This window comes from Callospermophilus lateralis, chromosome 6, assembly GCF_048772815.1.
Source record: "Callospermophilus lateralis isolate mCalLat2 chromosome 6, mCalLat2.hap1, whole genome shotgun sequence".
NCBI classification, from domain to species: domain Eukaryota; kingdom Metazoa; phylum Chordata; class Mammalia; order Rodentia; family Sciuridae; genus Callospermophilus; species Callospermophilus lateralis.
In genome coordinates, this window is record NC_135310.1 from 6,640,629 (window position 1) to 6,654,088 (window position 13,460).

General features: G+C 43.2%; 1 protein-coding gene and 1 pseudogene across 2 annotated transcripts in view; one reads left to right on the forward strand and one right to left on the reverse strand.

Annotated features, from left to right (window-relative positions):
* Prkn (parkin RBR E3 ubiquitin protein ligase) overlaps positions 1–13,460 on the forward strand; it is a 1,240,480-nt gene that overhangs the window by 623,225 nt on the left and 603,795 nt on the right. The gene's annotated exons all lie outside the window — the stretch shown is intronic.
* On the reverse strand, positions 7,881–8,456 carry LOC143401015 (ganglioside GM2 activator pseudogene; annotated as a pseudogene).

Genomic DNA, 13,460 nt, shown 5'->3' on the forward strand with positions numbered 1-13,460 from the left:
AAAATAACACTGCAGAGTAGACCCACGTTTCAGATAAACGCATCCACAACCGACCAAGGTTTCAACACCTGACTCTGCTGGAGAAGCACAGAGGAGTCCTCAGGACAGTCCCCTGGGAAGCCCGACGACAGGGAGCCTTGGTGTTTCTGATCGTTTTTCTTTCTGTTCTTCAGAATCTGGGTCAGAAGAATTATTTAGAGTATCTCTCTGTTTTCTTCTTGTGTTTTGACGCTGGAGACTGAACATGGGGTCCTGCATGTGTGCGGGAGCACTGTACCTCTGAGCCACCCCAGAGCCACCTTTCCTGTGTGATGGTGTTTCTTCTGTTACCATAGTGATGGGGGAAAATCATAGGAAAGCAAAAGCACCTGGTGTGTCTGTGACACACCAAGTGAAGACATCTTTTGTCCCCCCGCCTCTCCCTTGACTGTGTCTCCCTTCCCTCCACACACGTGTTAAGCACCTGGTCTATACCAGCGGCCATGCTACGGTCCAGGAACACGAAATCAACATGGCACATTCCCCCAAGGGGCAGTTAGTGCCTTATGGAAAGATGGGCTTATAAAAATGTCGACTCTAATAACATACAGGCTTATATGGAATACTCTGGAAACACCAGCTGAAGCTTAGCTCTAGACCCGTGGCCACCGGAAGACCTCACAGAGGAAGGGGCATGAGCTTACCCTTGAAGAAATTATCCTTTCTTTAGTTTTCCGACAGGGTAAAAAGGTCCCTTTCTATTCCACTTATGCCTGGTACCATTTCCTACCTAAGAGTATACTGAGGTTTTTCGTACTGGAAATGAGAGTGATTTCCTGGCAGAATAAATAACCAGAGGAAACTTAAACATGGTTGTTTCCTGGGGAAGTTTCAGAGCATCACTGACGGTTTGTGATTGTCACTTTGAAGCATGACAAAATTAATATAGTTAAACGGTGTACAGATTAGGATTTCCAAAAGCAGGAGAGCCTTAGACTGAATTCATGTAAAATGTGAAGACTAGAAAAACAGTCAATTGCTGATTCGGAAGGACAGTGCTTGGTCGTGAGCACAGTGAGTGAGTGGGCACAGGAAGAGCACTTGCCGGGGCTCACTCCACAGATGCTCTGAAGCCAGAGGCCCAAGTGGTGCTCCAGACTGTAGCAAGCTGCATGACCACGGTCTGAATAGTTTACCTCTCTATTTTGATTTTGTCGTCCATAACCAGGAGTTCGAGATGGTAGTTAGCTGATGGGTTTGCCATTGTGATTAGATAAGAGAATGCTGTAAGAGCCATCCATACCACTTAAAACAATTATATTTTGGTAAGCTTGAGGTTCTTGTTCTACTTACTTACATATACCTGTCCATCACCAAATACTTTGAAGTTGTGACATAACCAAGATTAAAATGTTTAGACTATCAGCTGCTTCCAACTTTATCAACTACTCTATGACATTCAAATAAAAACTTTTTCAATATCATCTCTAAGAGAATTTGTTATATTTACATTTTGCTATATAACAGCTGAAGAATGGCGTGACACCCAGGTAATGCAACAAAGCTAGATTATGAGGAAATAATAATATAAACATAGGACTATACATTTTATATTTATCTTAGAGTTTAATACAATATAAAGTCATTACATTGAATTCCGTCTACTTATTTAGGGTTTTTTTTTTAATGGTAGAGAGAAAAACACTTTTTTTTTTTTTTTTAGTACTAATGATTGAAGCCAGAGACACTTAATCTCTGAGACACATCCCCACCTCTTTTATTTATTTATTTATTTTTTATTTTGAGACAGGACCTCACTAAGTTGATGAGAGTCTCTCTGATTTGCCGAGGCTGACTCTAAACTTGTGATCCTCCTGCCACGGCCTCCCAAGTTACTAAAATTATAGGCATGAGCCACCATACCCAGCAAAATGCTCATTTAAAAAAATATTTCCATCTCTGCAGTACCTGTATCTTGTTAATACTAAATGCAAATGCAGGGGTTGCCACCATCTCAGCCACAGGTGGTGAAGGTGCTGGTCCGACGGCTGCCTGTGGCACTCCCCTGCAGTGTTCTGCCGGCCAGGCGGCTCTTCATTATTCTCACAAGCTCTAACACAGGTTGCAAAGGCAGATGTGCTTTCTGGGTTGCTTATACTAAGCCAAATCTGAGCCAAACCACTTGTGATTTTTAATAAGAGAGGTTATTTAGCATATGTGGAATCACAGATTAAAGGTGTGTTGTAGTCTGCAGTGCTAACAAAGCACGCACAGAGAACTGCCCAAGCATTCGTTGGCATGCAGATATCCAAAGCTTCAACAGTACTCTTCAGCTAGGTCTTGTCACTGCTCAGCAGATCAATTGCACATTAGCTCCATAGCCGTAAGTGTTCTGGAGTGATCGCAGTAACTCATCCCAGCGATCTGTGGATCGCGGCCTCCTGAGACTTGCTGGACCTGCACCTTTCATTCCATCTTTTGCAGCCTGAGGATGCACCCAGGCATGCCCAAGCCGGAAGCACTTCACTTCCCTTCAAAGTGTTCTTTAAGCCTATGTCTTCCATGGTCCTGGAGATTGTGATGACATTCGGAAGGCTGCAGCATTTATTATGTACTCACTGAACATACAGTCGTCCAGGACTCAGTGGAAAGGTGCATCAGAAAGAAACTTAAGCCAAGACTTCACACTTGAAAGCTTAAATGGTAAAGAGACTTGTTGGTTTCCATATAGCTCATTTTTCTCTATAAAAGTATATGTTAAACATAGAATTTTGGCCCTAAGGATTACGGTTCTGATAACAGAATAAGTTCCAAAATATCTTGGTACTTCATCCCAAAATGTTGGAGGAGCAGTAAACAATTTAAATATAGTTGATCACTATAGTAGCTAAAAGTACATAATGCACAAGAATTTGTTATATTTACATTTTGCTATATAATAGCTGAAGAATGACGTGACACCCAGGTAATGCAACAAAGCTAAATTATGAGGAAATGATAATATAAAGATAGGACTATACATTTTATATTTATCTTAGAGTTTAATACAATATAAAGTCATTACATTGTAATTCCATTTACTTATTTAGGTTTTTCTATGGTAGAGAGTTACTCTCAAAATATTTTCATGCTTTCAGGAGAAAACAAATCCTTGTACATAAGGAATATTAGGGACCCTTATGAAAAGTCGAAGAAAGTTATAAATCACTGAAGTAATCAGTTTACATACTCTAGTTTTCCATATTAAGTATAAATCGTTCATGTCACCTTGTAAACTCAAGGCTATAAGTGCTTCATTACCAATAAGCACTGAAATAATACAAATGCTTTGGTTTGGTTTGTGATTCAGACTCTTCAGGTAATGTGGAAGCGGCTCTCCTCATCGCGGGTCACAGTAGTCCACTTTCCCCGTGTGTCCAGAGTGAGATATCAGCACTAGCCAATTGTGTTCTGCCTACAGTTGAGCCCTTAAAGTCTGAGTCAGCCTCTGAAGATTCCTGTGACCCCTGTTGCTCAGCTCTGTTCCAGATCTTTCCCCAGGGCCATGTGCTCCCTGCAGAGACAACCAGCTCACACCACAGGTGCCTCCAGGGAGCAAGGGGCTCTCCCTGGGGGCCTCTCTGCATGCTGGGTATTGGTGTATTTAAAGATGAATGCAACTGTCTAGTAGAAAGCAAACTGAAAAGGAAGAGCTGAGTGAATGAAAGGTTACTATGAAATCTGAGCGCCTATGGTCTCTGGCTGGGACAGGCAAAGTTTCAGAAAATGATGGATTGGATTTCTTTAAGAGGCGTCTTTTACCATGATGGAGAAAATATCTGAATTAATTAGACACAAAAGCCAGCGCTGTTGGGTCTCTGCTGATCAAAATGACATTTCTTGTGAAGCAGCATCGCATCAGATGTTATAACAAATGGGTTCTCCAATAATCTGGAAATATGTGATTATATTTTTAATTGTCAAAATGTTCAGTATCATGTTGAAAGTATTGATTTTTCCATCATTTGATCTAAATTATATGTTTTCACAATATTTATGACAAGACAATTAGGTATGCCATGCCTGCAGTGATTCATATCCATCCTGCGTATCCCTCCGTTGCCATGTGTTCTTGAGGGAATCATAAACAGGAATGAGAAGTGAGGACCACTTTCTTATTTGGGGGCCCTGTGCCCAGTGATCCATGCCTGGCTGTGGTCAAGGCTAGGTTGAAGCAGAGGCCTGGTTAGGCTTGAGACCAAAGACCACCTTCAGAGTTTCAGCTGGTATAAATTGTAATCTCAGGGCTGTTATCACCAGTGACCAGCTGGGAGGAGACTACTCCAGGTAACCCGTGTGACCTCCTAATACTCCACTTCTTATTGGTTTCCCTAACAATAAACATGGCCCAAATAATGAACCAAGCATTGGCCATTATGTTAGTCCTCTCCCCTTTCCAAGATGGGAGATGAAGGAGGTTGGACAGGGGCAGGCAGGGGAGCTCAGGAGTCCAATATACTCGACTGTCGAGAACAGGAGGAATAGGTGAAGAGTGTGTTTTTCCAAGGGAGAGGCTGGGGCTCCAGGTGCAGCAACATTTGGCGTGGAAGGAGGGTGATGGAAAAGTAGTCAGGGGCCCCCCGACTCGTCTGTGTTATGATGAATATGTTACTCACATCAATCAGATTCCCGTGCACGACACATGTGACTTGGTAAAGAATGGTAAAACACAGACCTGTCACCTTTGCTGTGGATTCACTTACAAAACAAACAAACAAACACGAATTAGTCCCACCTTTTTATTTCTTTGGCAGGAAATGGCCCCATAACATAAAACTGACTTTCATAAAATATCAGTAAATTTGAAATGCCAGATGGAGACCTTCATCTTGGCAGTTTTGAACTGTTCTTTTTCCATTTCAGGGGCTCAGAATGAATACTTATCTTGTCAGTTTATGCTCTATTGTACAAAGGCTCTGTTTTGTGTAAACGAAAGTCAGTCAATTTAGAACAAATTGATTTCCCTCTCTAAGAATGAAATATCCTATCTTGCAAGCAGATACTTTCCATGAATGTGTCATTTACATTTGATTTCTGACCTCAGCCTCCTCTATTGATTGCAACGTATAAGTATTCATACTTTCAGTCTGGAGATGTGAACATTTTCTGCTTACTATTTTCTCACCCAAGGACTTTCCTATATTACGGTCTTTATACTGGAACAACTCCCCAATTCTTGCAGCTCGAATCATATAAAATACATTGCAATTTGCTTCAATTTCAGAGAGTAGCAGGGTGAGCAGTTAAAGGTGATAGGGGAGAAAGGAAAGAAGAGGAATGCGTTGCAAGCAGACTTCAGAAAGGAGAACGTAGCTGACAGTCTGCAGCTTACAAATGCCACTCTTGAAAATTGGGCTAAGACTGAAACTGGACCTTGGAGGCAAGACTGGAACAGCCCTGGATCCAGCTGGTCTTGCATTTCTCTCTAAAAGCTTGAATTGCTACAGTGCTTTCCCTTTGCAAGTACCTTTGATTTATCTCTTTTTTCCTGAGTGATCATCACCCTTAGCCCATGCCTTGTTATTGCAGGAGAGGGAGAAAGAATAATCTATAATCTCAAGGAAGCTTCCCACCTAGCAAAGAGTGAAGCTCGGTGGAGCACTTGTTGTGTGAGATCTTTTCTCCATGGACATAATTTGGTGATTTGTTAACATAGAATCATAGAACCCACAGTCAGCAAAATCTCACCTACTGCTTCACTAGTGGGAATGCTTGCCAAGAAAAAAAAAAAAATCGGAATAGTGGGCTTCCTGTTTAAAGGATTGATTATAAAAATCCCTGTTCTAGAAATCAAGCTGCAGGTTTACTCAAGATAATATGTTTTAAGATGTGTATTTTCTACAACACCATGAATGAGTTATCTTTCAATAATATGAACATTTATACACACAAGGTCACTGTAGTAAAAAATATTGGATACATCCTAGGAGATGCCTCAATTCATGAGGGAACAAACCTTTGATGGGCTACCTCACAGTAGAGAAAAGAGATGATTAACATCTCTACATACCCAGATCTCTGACCTAAATTATAGGGTAGTTTTTAGAGCATATTGCTAAGGGAGAAAAAAAAAAGCAAAATACAAAAACAACAACAACAACAAAAGACACCTATTGGATTGCCACTGTGTAGGAATAAAGAGGAAATTATCTGCTGTCAAAGAGAGCTAAGCTGTCAGGTATCAGACTGGCCAATGAAAGAAGCAACCTGTTATGGAAAGAGGGGGGCTTTTAGTCACTCAGGACAGTGGTCTAAGGGATGCTTTCGGGAGCACCAGGATTCCCCTCTATTCCATCGTCCCTCATGAAACAGCACCCCGATTGAGAGTTAGGTGGATCTATAGGGTGTCAGGGTCATCTCACTTTTTTTTTTTTATCAGCAAGTTAAAAAGATTTATTGCCAATTCAGGCTTCAAATAAGCCTGGCATGTGGGGCTGTCCATGGTTCAGAAAGCTCTCACAGCACAAGAGGGCAGTGGAAAAATCCAGGCAGCCTGACCTAGAATCCACCTTCTCTTCCTCAGATCTCTGCTGCACAAGGCCGCTCGCTGCTGGAGGGGCCAGTTCTCCAGCATCAGTCCCCCACCTGAAGGGGCTCCAGTGCTGGAGCAGATAGCCTCAAGACCCCTGCAGGTCACTGCTGAGAGGCCACCTAGACCTCTTCCAGCACTGGCAGCTCTCCTTGGGGCCAGCCACTATTTATTTGGCCCTATGGAGGGAGAAATGGTGCTAGTGGAGTCGTCGTGACAGTCTTATCTTGGAGGTTGCAAACTGGCCATCCATGGGCCAGACTTCCCCCGAAAAGTACATTTGGCCCTTTTGGCCCCAACAGTGTATAAAAAAGAACAAGTAGTTGCCAATACATAAAAATTGTAAAATTTCATATTTAAAAATCTGCACTTTTGGCCTCCAAAGGGGAAAAAAATGTGACTGTCTGGCATTTCTGGACCCAGAACATTTTTATATGGCACTCATTGGCTAGACTGCAACTAGCCCTTATGGACTGAAGTACATCCTCCGTTACATCATATTCCAACTGCAGACTGGAGCTCAGCTGCCTTATATCGGTGCAGTTATTATTATTATTATTTTGTATAGTATGAGGAGTGCTCATTGTTCCATGGCATACATTATCTTTATCCAGTACGGAAAAGTGGAGGTCACACCTGGAGCAGAATGTTTCTAGTGCTCCTTCTTGCTCACAGATGTCTCTTGCTTGGCTCTGAAGCCACCAGAATTGGTGACTGATCATAAACACCTATAGCATTCCTAAAATAACTCCGGCAAGGGGACCTCAACACATACACCCTGCCTCTCCAGGATACACGGTGCCCAGTGTCAGTTAGGCAAACCTAGAAAAGAATGCAAAATTAATTACAGAAGTTAATGGAAGAACAGATGGAGATCAACTACTTCAGCCCCTTTACTATAGAAGGGGCTTGGAGTAGGATGAAAAATGTTAATACCCTGAACTCTACTTTTTAGTTAGTGACCAAAAAGAAAGAGAAAGTTAAAAAGGTACTTCTGGAGGCCAAGACTGGGTCAGTCTGAATTTAAATCCCCAAATAAGGTTGGTTTCCTCTCCTTGACTGTTTTGGAAATAAAAGAAGCTCTTAGAAAGCTATCTGGGTGGGGAGGAGAGGGATGTGGCTAGCCCCCAGACATCCTGGGCTCTCGGAAACTGCCGCACTCACCCTCCCTTATTCAGAGCTGCTTGTCCCAGCTTGGAATGTAAGTGGCACATGAGGATATTCAGTGAGGGCAGCAGAATCACCACAGAAAAGGGCTTGACGACAGGCAGAGAGTCAGAAGTGGGCCTTGGCAAACAGGACGAGGGAAGACAAAGGCCTTCCTTCTATCCCTTCATTCTGCTGTGGCTGCTGCCACTTTATTTGCCTTTAGAGATGCAGAGACCTTGATACGGCCCAGATGCTTCCTGCCACTGCTCAGGATGCTCTGGAGTTCCCTGCTGAGCCAGCTGGGAGGCTCAGGTCGGGCACTGTGAATCACTCTTGGGCAGCAAGTAGGTGCCTTCCTTGGAGGGACAGTGACAGGGAAGTCCATAGGTGTGCAGAGGCTCTGGGCAGGGTCCCCAGGGGGAATCACAGTGTTGAGCACATCACAGAAGTCTTTGTAGGTCAGCTGCCAAGCTGCTCCACACATGGGTCTTGACCCAGAAGCCAGCCACTTCCTTCTCCACTGTTAATTCTACCTTCTGAGGCGAAGTGAGGGGACACTGGCCACATTCCCAGGAACGTCAATGGGATCAGGTTCCAACATCAGGCTTTTGATCATAGCAGGGTCCTTGCCTTCACCACAGTTATCCCAGGAAAAGCCACCAAGCTGGGGCAGCGGTTTAGGACTGAGCGCCCAGGCAGCAGGGCCGGCAAGAAGCAAGCCCAGGAAGATGGGAAGCGGAATGCACATCAAGGGATGCATCGTGAAAGATGGGTCCGCGCGAGTTCACCTCACTTTTGAGGGTACTTCCCAAACGTCTGGCCATTCTCTGGACCCAAGACCAGTGGAGGGCTCAGAGCAGACTAAGTCAAATGCAGCATGCGCTCAGGGTTCAGAGGGGCCTGGGGCAGACCCCAGCCTGAGGGCTCAGGGAGAGACCTAGAAGGAACGCTCCAGGGCCAGGGGTGAACGTATGGGAAGAGGTGACCAGCCAGGGGCTCCCAGTCCTGGCTGCAGCTCTCGTCACAGAGGGCCACGCATGGCTGCGTGCTGAGCTGGGAGGGAGGCAGGCGCCTCCAGGCCCCTCTGGTAGGGCTTTCACTGCGGATTACAGTTGGCCTGGGACATCCACACACAGGTTTCAACCAGGAGTGGACTCCTCAGAAATGAGAAAAGAGGCAGTGTCTGCTTGTTTTTATAAAGGAAAGGGGAAGAATGAGCTGTAGGCATGTGGGATTGATGACCTCTGGGGAGAGTCACGACCAGGCACGGGTGGGGTCCGGAGAGTGACTCTTCTCTGGACAGGTCTTCGGTGTGACTTTGGGTCTTGGCCTTTGGAACCATGTGAAAGCTTTATTTATTTATTTTTTAAAAGAAATCAACATAGAGAAGAGAATAAAGCTAAAATAAATTATAGATACAAACAAACTTAATGTCATTTCAAATGAATAATACAGCACAGGGGAACAGCAAGTTACCAAATAATTTTCAGCACGAGAACTCTTTAGTACGAACTCAAAATAACTACAAAAGTGAACTTAGTAGTTTTGTCTTTTGTCCTGGTTGGGTTATCAGTTAACTCTTTTCTGTGTATTTCTAAATATCTGACTTTTCTAAATATCTAATATTGAGGGTAATTGGAGCCGAATTTCTTACCACCACAGAAAGAAGCGGCAAGCATTGAAAGGGGAGTCGAGAACCAATACGGCGCCTGGTTGGAATCCGTGGTCTCCGGGAACTCGGGCTGTCCACAGGAACCCGGGTGGTCATGGATATCTTTGCATTAACACACAGAACTGGATTGGATTTCTGAGGGTCAAGAAGCAGCAACATGGCAGTAGGAAGGAGCCCCCAGAACGTAGACAGTAGTTTCTTGACACTCTCACCACCCGACACACCAGATTCCATGGAGAGGGGTGGGCTCTGGGCTTCAGGCAGCGGAGGTACCACAGAGCCTGTTCCTAAGAGGAAGGGAGATACTTGCAACAGTGAAGAGGCTGTGATGGTTGGGATCTGGAATGTCCCCAAAGGCTCATGTGTTGAAGACTTGGTCCCAGCTGGTGAGGCTACTTGGAGGTGGTAGACCCTTTAGGAGGTTGGACCCAGTTGGAAGAGTGGGTCACTGGAGGCTGCCTTTGAAAGCATATTTTTTCCTTGGCCCCACCTCTCTCTCTGCCTGCTATCCACTATGAAGTGAGCTCCTTTGCTGTGTTCCACTCTTCCACCATGATGTAATGCCTCATCATAAGCCCAGAAACAATGGAGGGGGCAGCCATGAACTGAAACCTCTGAAACTCTGAGCCAAAATAAATTTTTCCTCCTTTCAGTTGTTTATCTCAAGTATTTTGTCATAGTACTGAAAAGTAGACTAATACAAAACATGTAGGATCAAGGAGCTCCCTTTGGCTAGATCTAGGAGAATATGAACATCAAAACAAATAATGGAATTTATAACCAATAGATATTAACCCAGGAAAAAAAAATAGCAATCCATGTGTGCATACTGACATAAATTAATAAATGAATAAATGTTTGGAAGTTCTCTTCCTTTCAGTAAAATTCCAAAAGCATATAAAATAATACATTTTGAAAAATCATAATTTACTAATCATCATACTAATAATTGATTCAGGCAGGGATAATCAATAGATGCTAACATGGAAGGATATTTGCATAGCCTTACATGTTTCATCCAAAAGTACTTATTCACGAGAGAGAGAAAAATAGTCACCATATAGTGAGGAAACCTGGCAGAGACCACAGAACCAGGCGACTCGAGTTGAAATATGGGGACAACCAATGGCGTGCATCTTCTGAAGAGAAGCATGAGACCAACCCAGATTGAGGGGCATTCCTCACAAAAATTGGCCTATACCCAACAGAAAATGTCAAGATCAGGAAAGAAGTAAACAGACTAAGGAACTGGTTCAGTCCCAGGACACTGAAAGGACATGAGCAAATAAGACCCCTGTCCCTGGTTGAAATTTGGGGCTAGCCTATTGTTTAGCTTATAAATGGACATTATCAATTACTGATGTAATTGATATGATTCACAAGTAAGAATCAGGTTTAATTAATTAGATACAAGTTTTCTACCAACATTTCCAGATTTTGATAACAGTTTTAAGTAGGAGAATTTTCTTATCGGCATGTAGGAATTAAACACATCATCATTGTATAAACATTCCTCATCATAACTAGAAGGATTTTATTTTGCTGCTCAGACCCTAGTGTGCCCACGGAGGGTGATTCTTATCTTTAGTGTGTATTAAAAAGGCTTAGAAGGAATCCCCGAGTTTGTGTTACGGCTTCGACTTTTCTTCCTTGTGGAAACTGACGTATCTTTTTTCCTCCTTTCTTGGCTTAAGTTATTACAGAATAGTGGTGCCGATGGTGGTGGGTTTATTTTCATTTGGCCGAAACCTCTAGAATGAAGGATGTTTCCTGGCTTATGAAATGTGATTGTTTCTGTGCAGTGATCTTCTCAGGGTGAGTGGCTCCGATTTCCATTTCCTCCAATTTTCATTTCCAAATTCCCATTTGCCTTCCAGGTTTGAGTGAAGCCAACCCAGTGTTTCACCTCTTTATGATCCTCTTTATGTAGTTTATTTTGTTCCTGAACTGCAGAAATATTTTAAGGTTATCCAGATTTCTTGGTTTCTCAAAGATTGTTAAAGCCTTTTTCTACTGTAGTCATATTACTTTATCTTTGCTGATAAAATTCTCAAGAATCATAAGGCCAAGTAAAGAACATTCCTATCACAAAGCCAGCATCTTTATTCCCAGAGAGTCCCTGGCATGTTTTTCTCATATTCTATGCTCTTAGGATTTATTTTCCTATTTCTTCTTTGCATTCCCATTATCTATTTCCCTTTATTTTAAACTGGGCAGTGTTCCATTCAGAACACTATTCGCTATCCAGGGAAGACTGATGGACGTCCCTGATTGTGATAGCCTTAACCTGTCCAGCTTTTATCTGGGGGCCGTTAATCCCCGGGCTAGATTCCTGCTAGAACTTGTTTGGTTGGAAATGCTGGTATAAAATCGACCCTAAACAGCAGGCTTTGGCTGCATTGTGCAGTTATCAGCCAAGGCTGGGAACTTAGTGAGTCCTAGGAACATGAACCTCCTACTACTTCTCCATTTTCTTCTATAGCTCCCAGTTGACCCAACAAACACCAGGCCCGTGTAGCCCATGCAGGTGAGCCTCTGGAGGGCAGAAGGCAGGTGGGAAGGTGGAGGTGAGTCTGAAGGACACATGACAGATGTCCAGGAGATAGAGCTGCCAAGTGCACATTTCTGTCTGTCACCAATGGTGCCAAGTTTCCAGACACACACGTGTTCCTTCTATCCCTGATTTCTGAGCTTCTACCGGCTCTCAAGAATTCGCAAGAATTTCCATGGTTAACTTTGTAGTTCTGCCTCCCTACATTTCTTCAACAGAAACTCAATTTTTTGGTCTTAGACAATCTGGCTATGCCCCCTTCCCTTTGTAGTCTTTTTAGTTGAACTTCACTTTTCACTCTAGTATCTTGCTAAAGTGTGAGGGATCTCCCACAGTGAGATCTGAAATATATCCACAGCTGTAATTTTCAAACCCGGGTTGTGTGTGAAAGCCTTTCATTTGGCTCTCTCAGAGTGCCGCAGAGATAGAGCACCTGGTTGTTGGGGATGTATACTGAGTCTGGTTTTTTAAAAGGTATTCAAAATTTAGTGTTTGTGGAATGAGGTTATTACAGAGAACTCGGGATAGCTGTAAATCCAAATTGATTTGGAACCGTACCGCATGCCTCTGGGAAAAGCTCAGCCATTTCCCTGACTCTTTTCTTCCTCCCAATATCATATCATTAAGGTAGTAATGTTGTCTGCCAGAATTTGTTGTGATGAGCAGATGGATTACTAATATTTTGTTGATTGATTTCTTACTCAGCTCTGCCATAAAACTTAATTGATGATTCTGCCATCAGCAGTTTAAGTAGTGCCCATTGAGTCTAGACTTGGAGACCCTGCTGACGCCTGCCGTCGGGCCTGGAGTCTCACGTTCAGCTTTCACGGCCATTTCACTTTGTTTCCATGATCTCTTTTCATTTCAGATATATTTGGAGAGAAATATATTTCATTTTTAGAAATATATTATCAAAATGTCCCTATAAGCATGTGTCAGGCTATAAAATCACCCTCTGATATGCTGAGACTTCTCCCAATACCTTTGATTTCTTTCCTGAAATCTGTAGCTATGAGGCTTCTGTTGGTTGTCTTATTCTTGCTGTTGTGATCATGAATATTTTCTCTGCATTCTTAGAATGAAGAACAACCCCCACAGCCGTTCTCTAACAGGATACAGTTGCACTTCTGTCTTGCACCTGGTCCTTGTCCTTGTTTCAACCTGACCACTTGGCCCTGTCCTTCATTCTGAGACTAGACGTATCTCTGTAAAAGCACAGTCCTTCATTTAATATGAAGAATGAATCATAGCAACCTTGCCTTTCAGTAAAAGTCAAAAACATTTTTTAAATGCTTATTTTCTACTGCTCTAAATAAGTAAAATATTTGGCTGTGGGTTGAGCGTGTACTTCCCATTCATTTTTCATTCACTCGGCCATTCAGGGTTCATTTGTTTAACTGTGTGTGTGTGTGTGTGTGTGTGTGTGTGTGTGTATATATATATGTATAGCCTGTCAGGATTCTAAGTTCCAGAAACACAGTGGTGAACACGAGCAGGTCATCGCCCTCCAATGGAACCACACAGTCCGGTGTTCCCGGGCT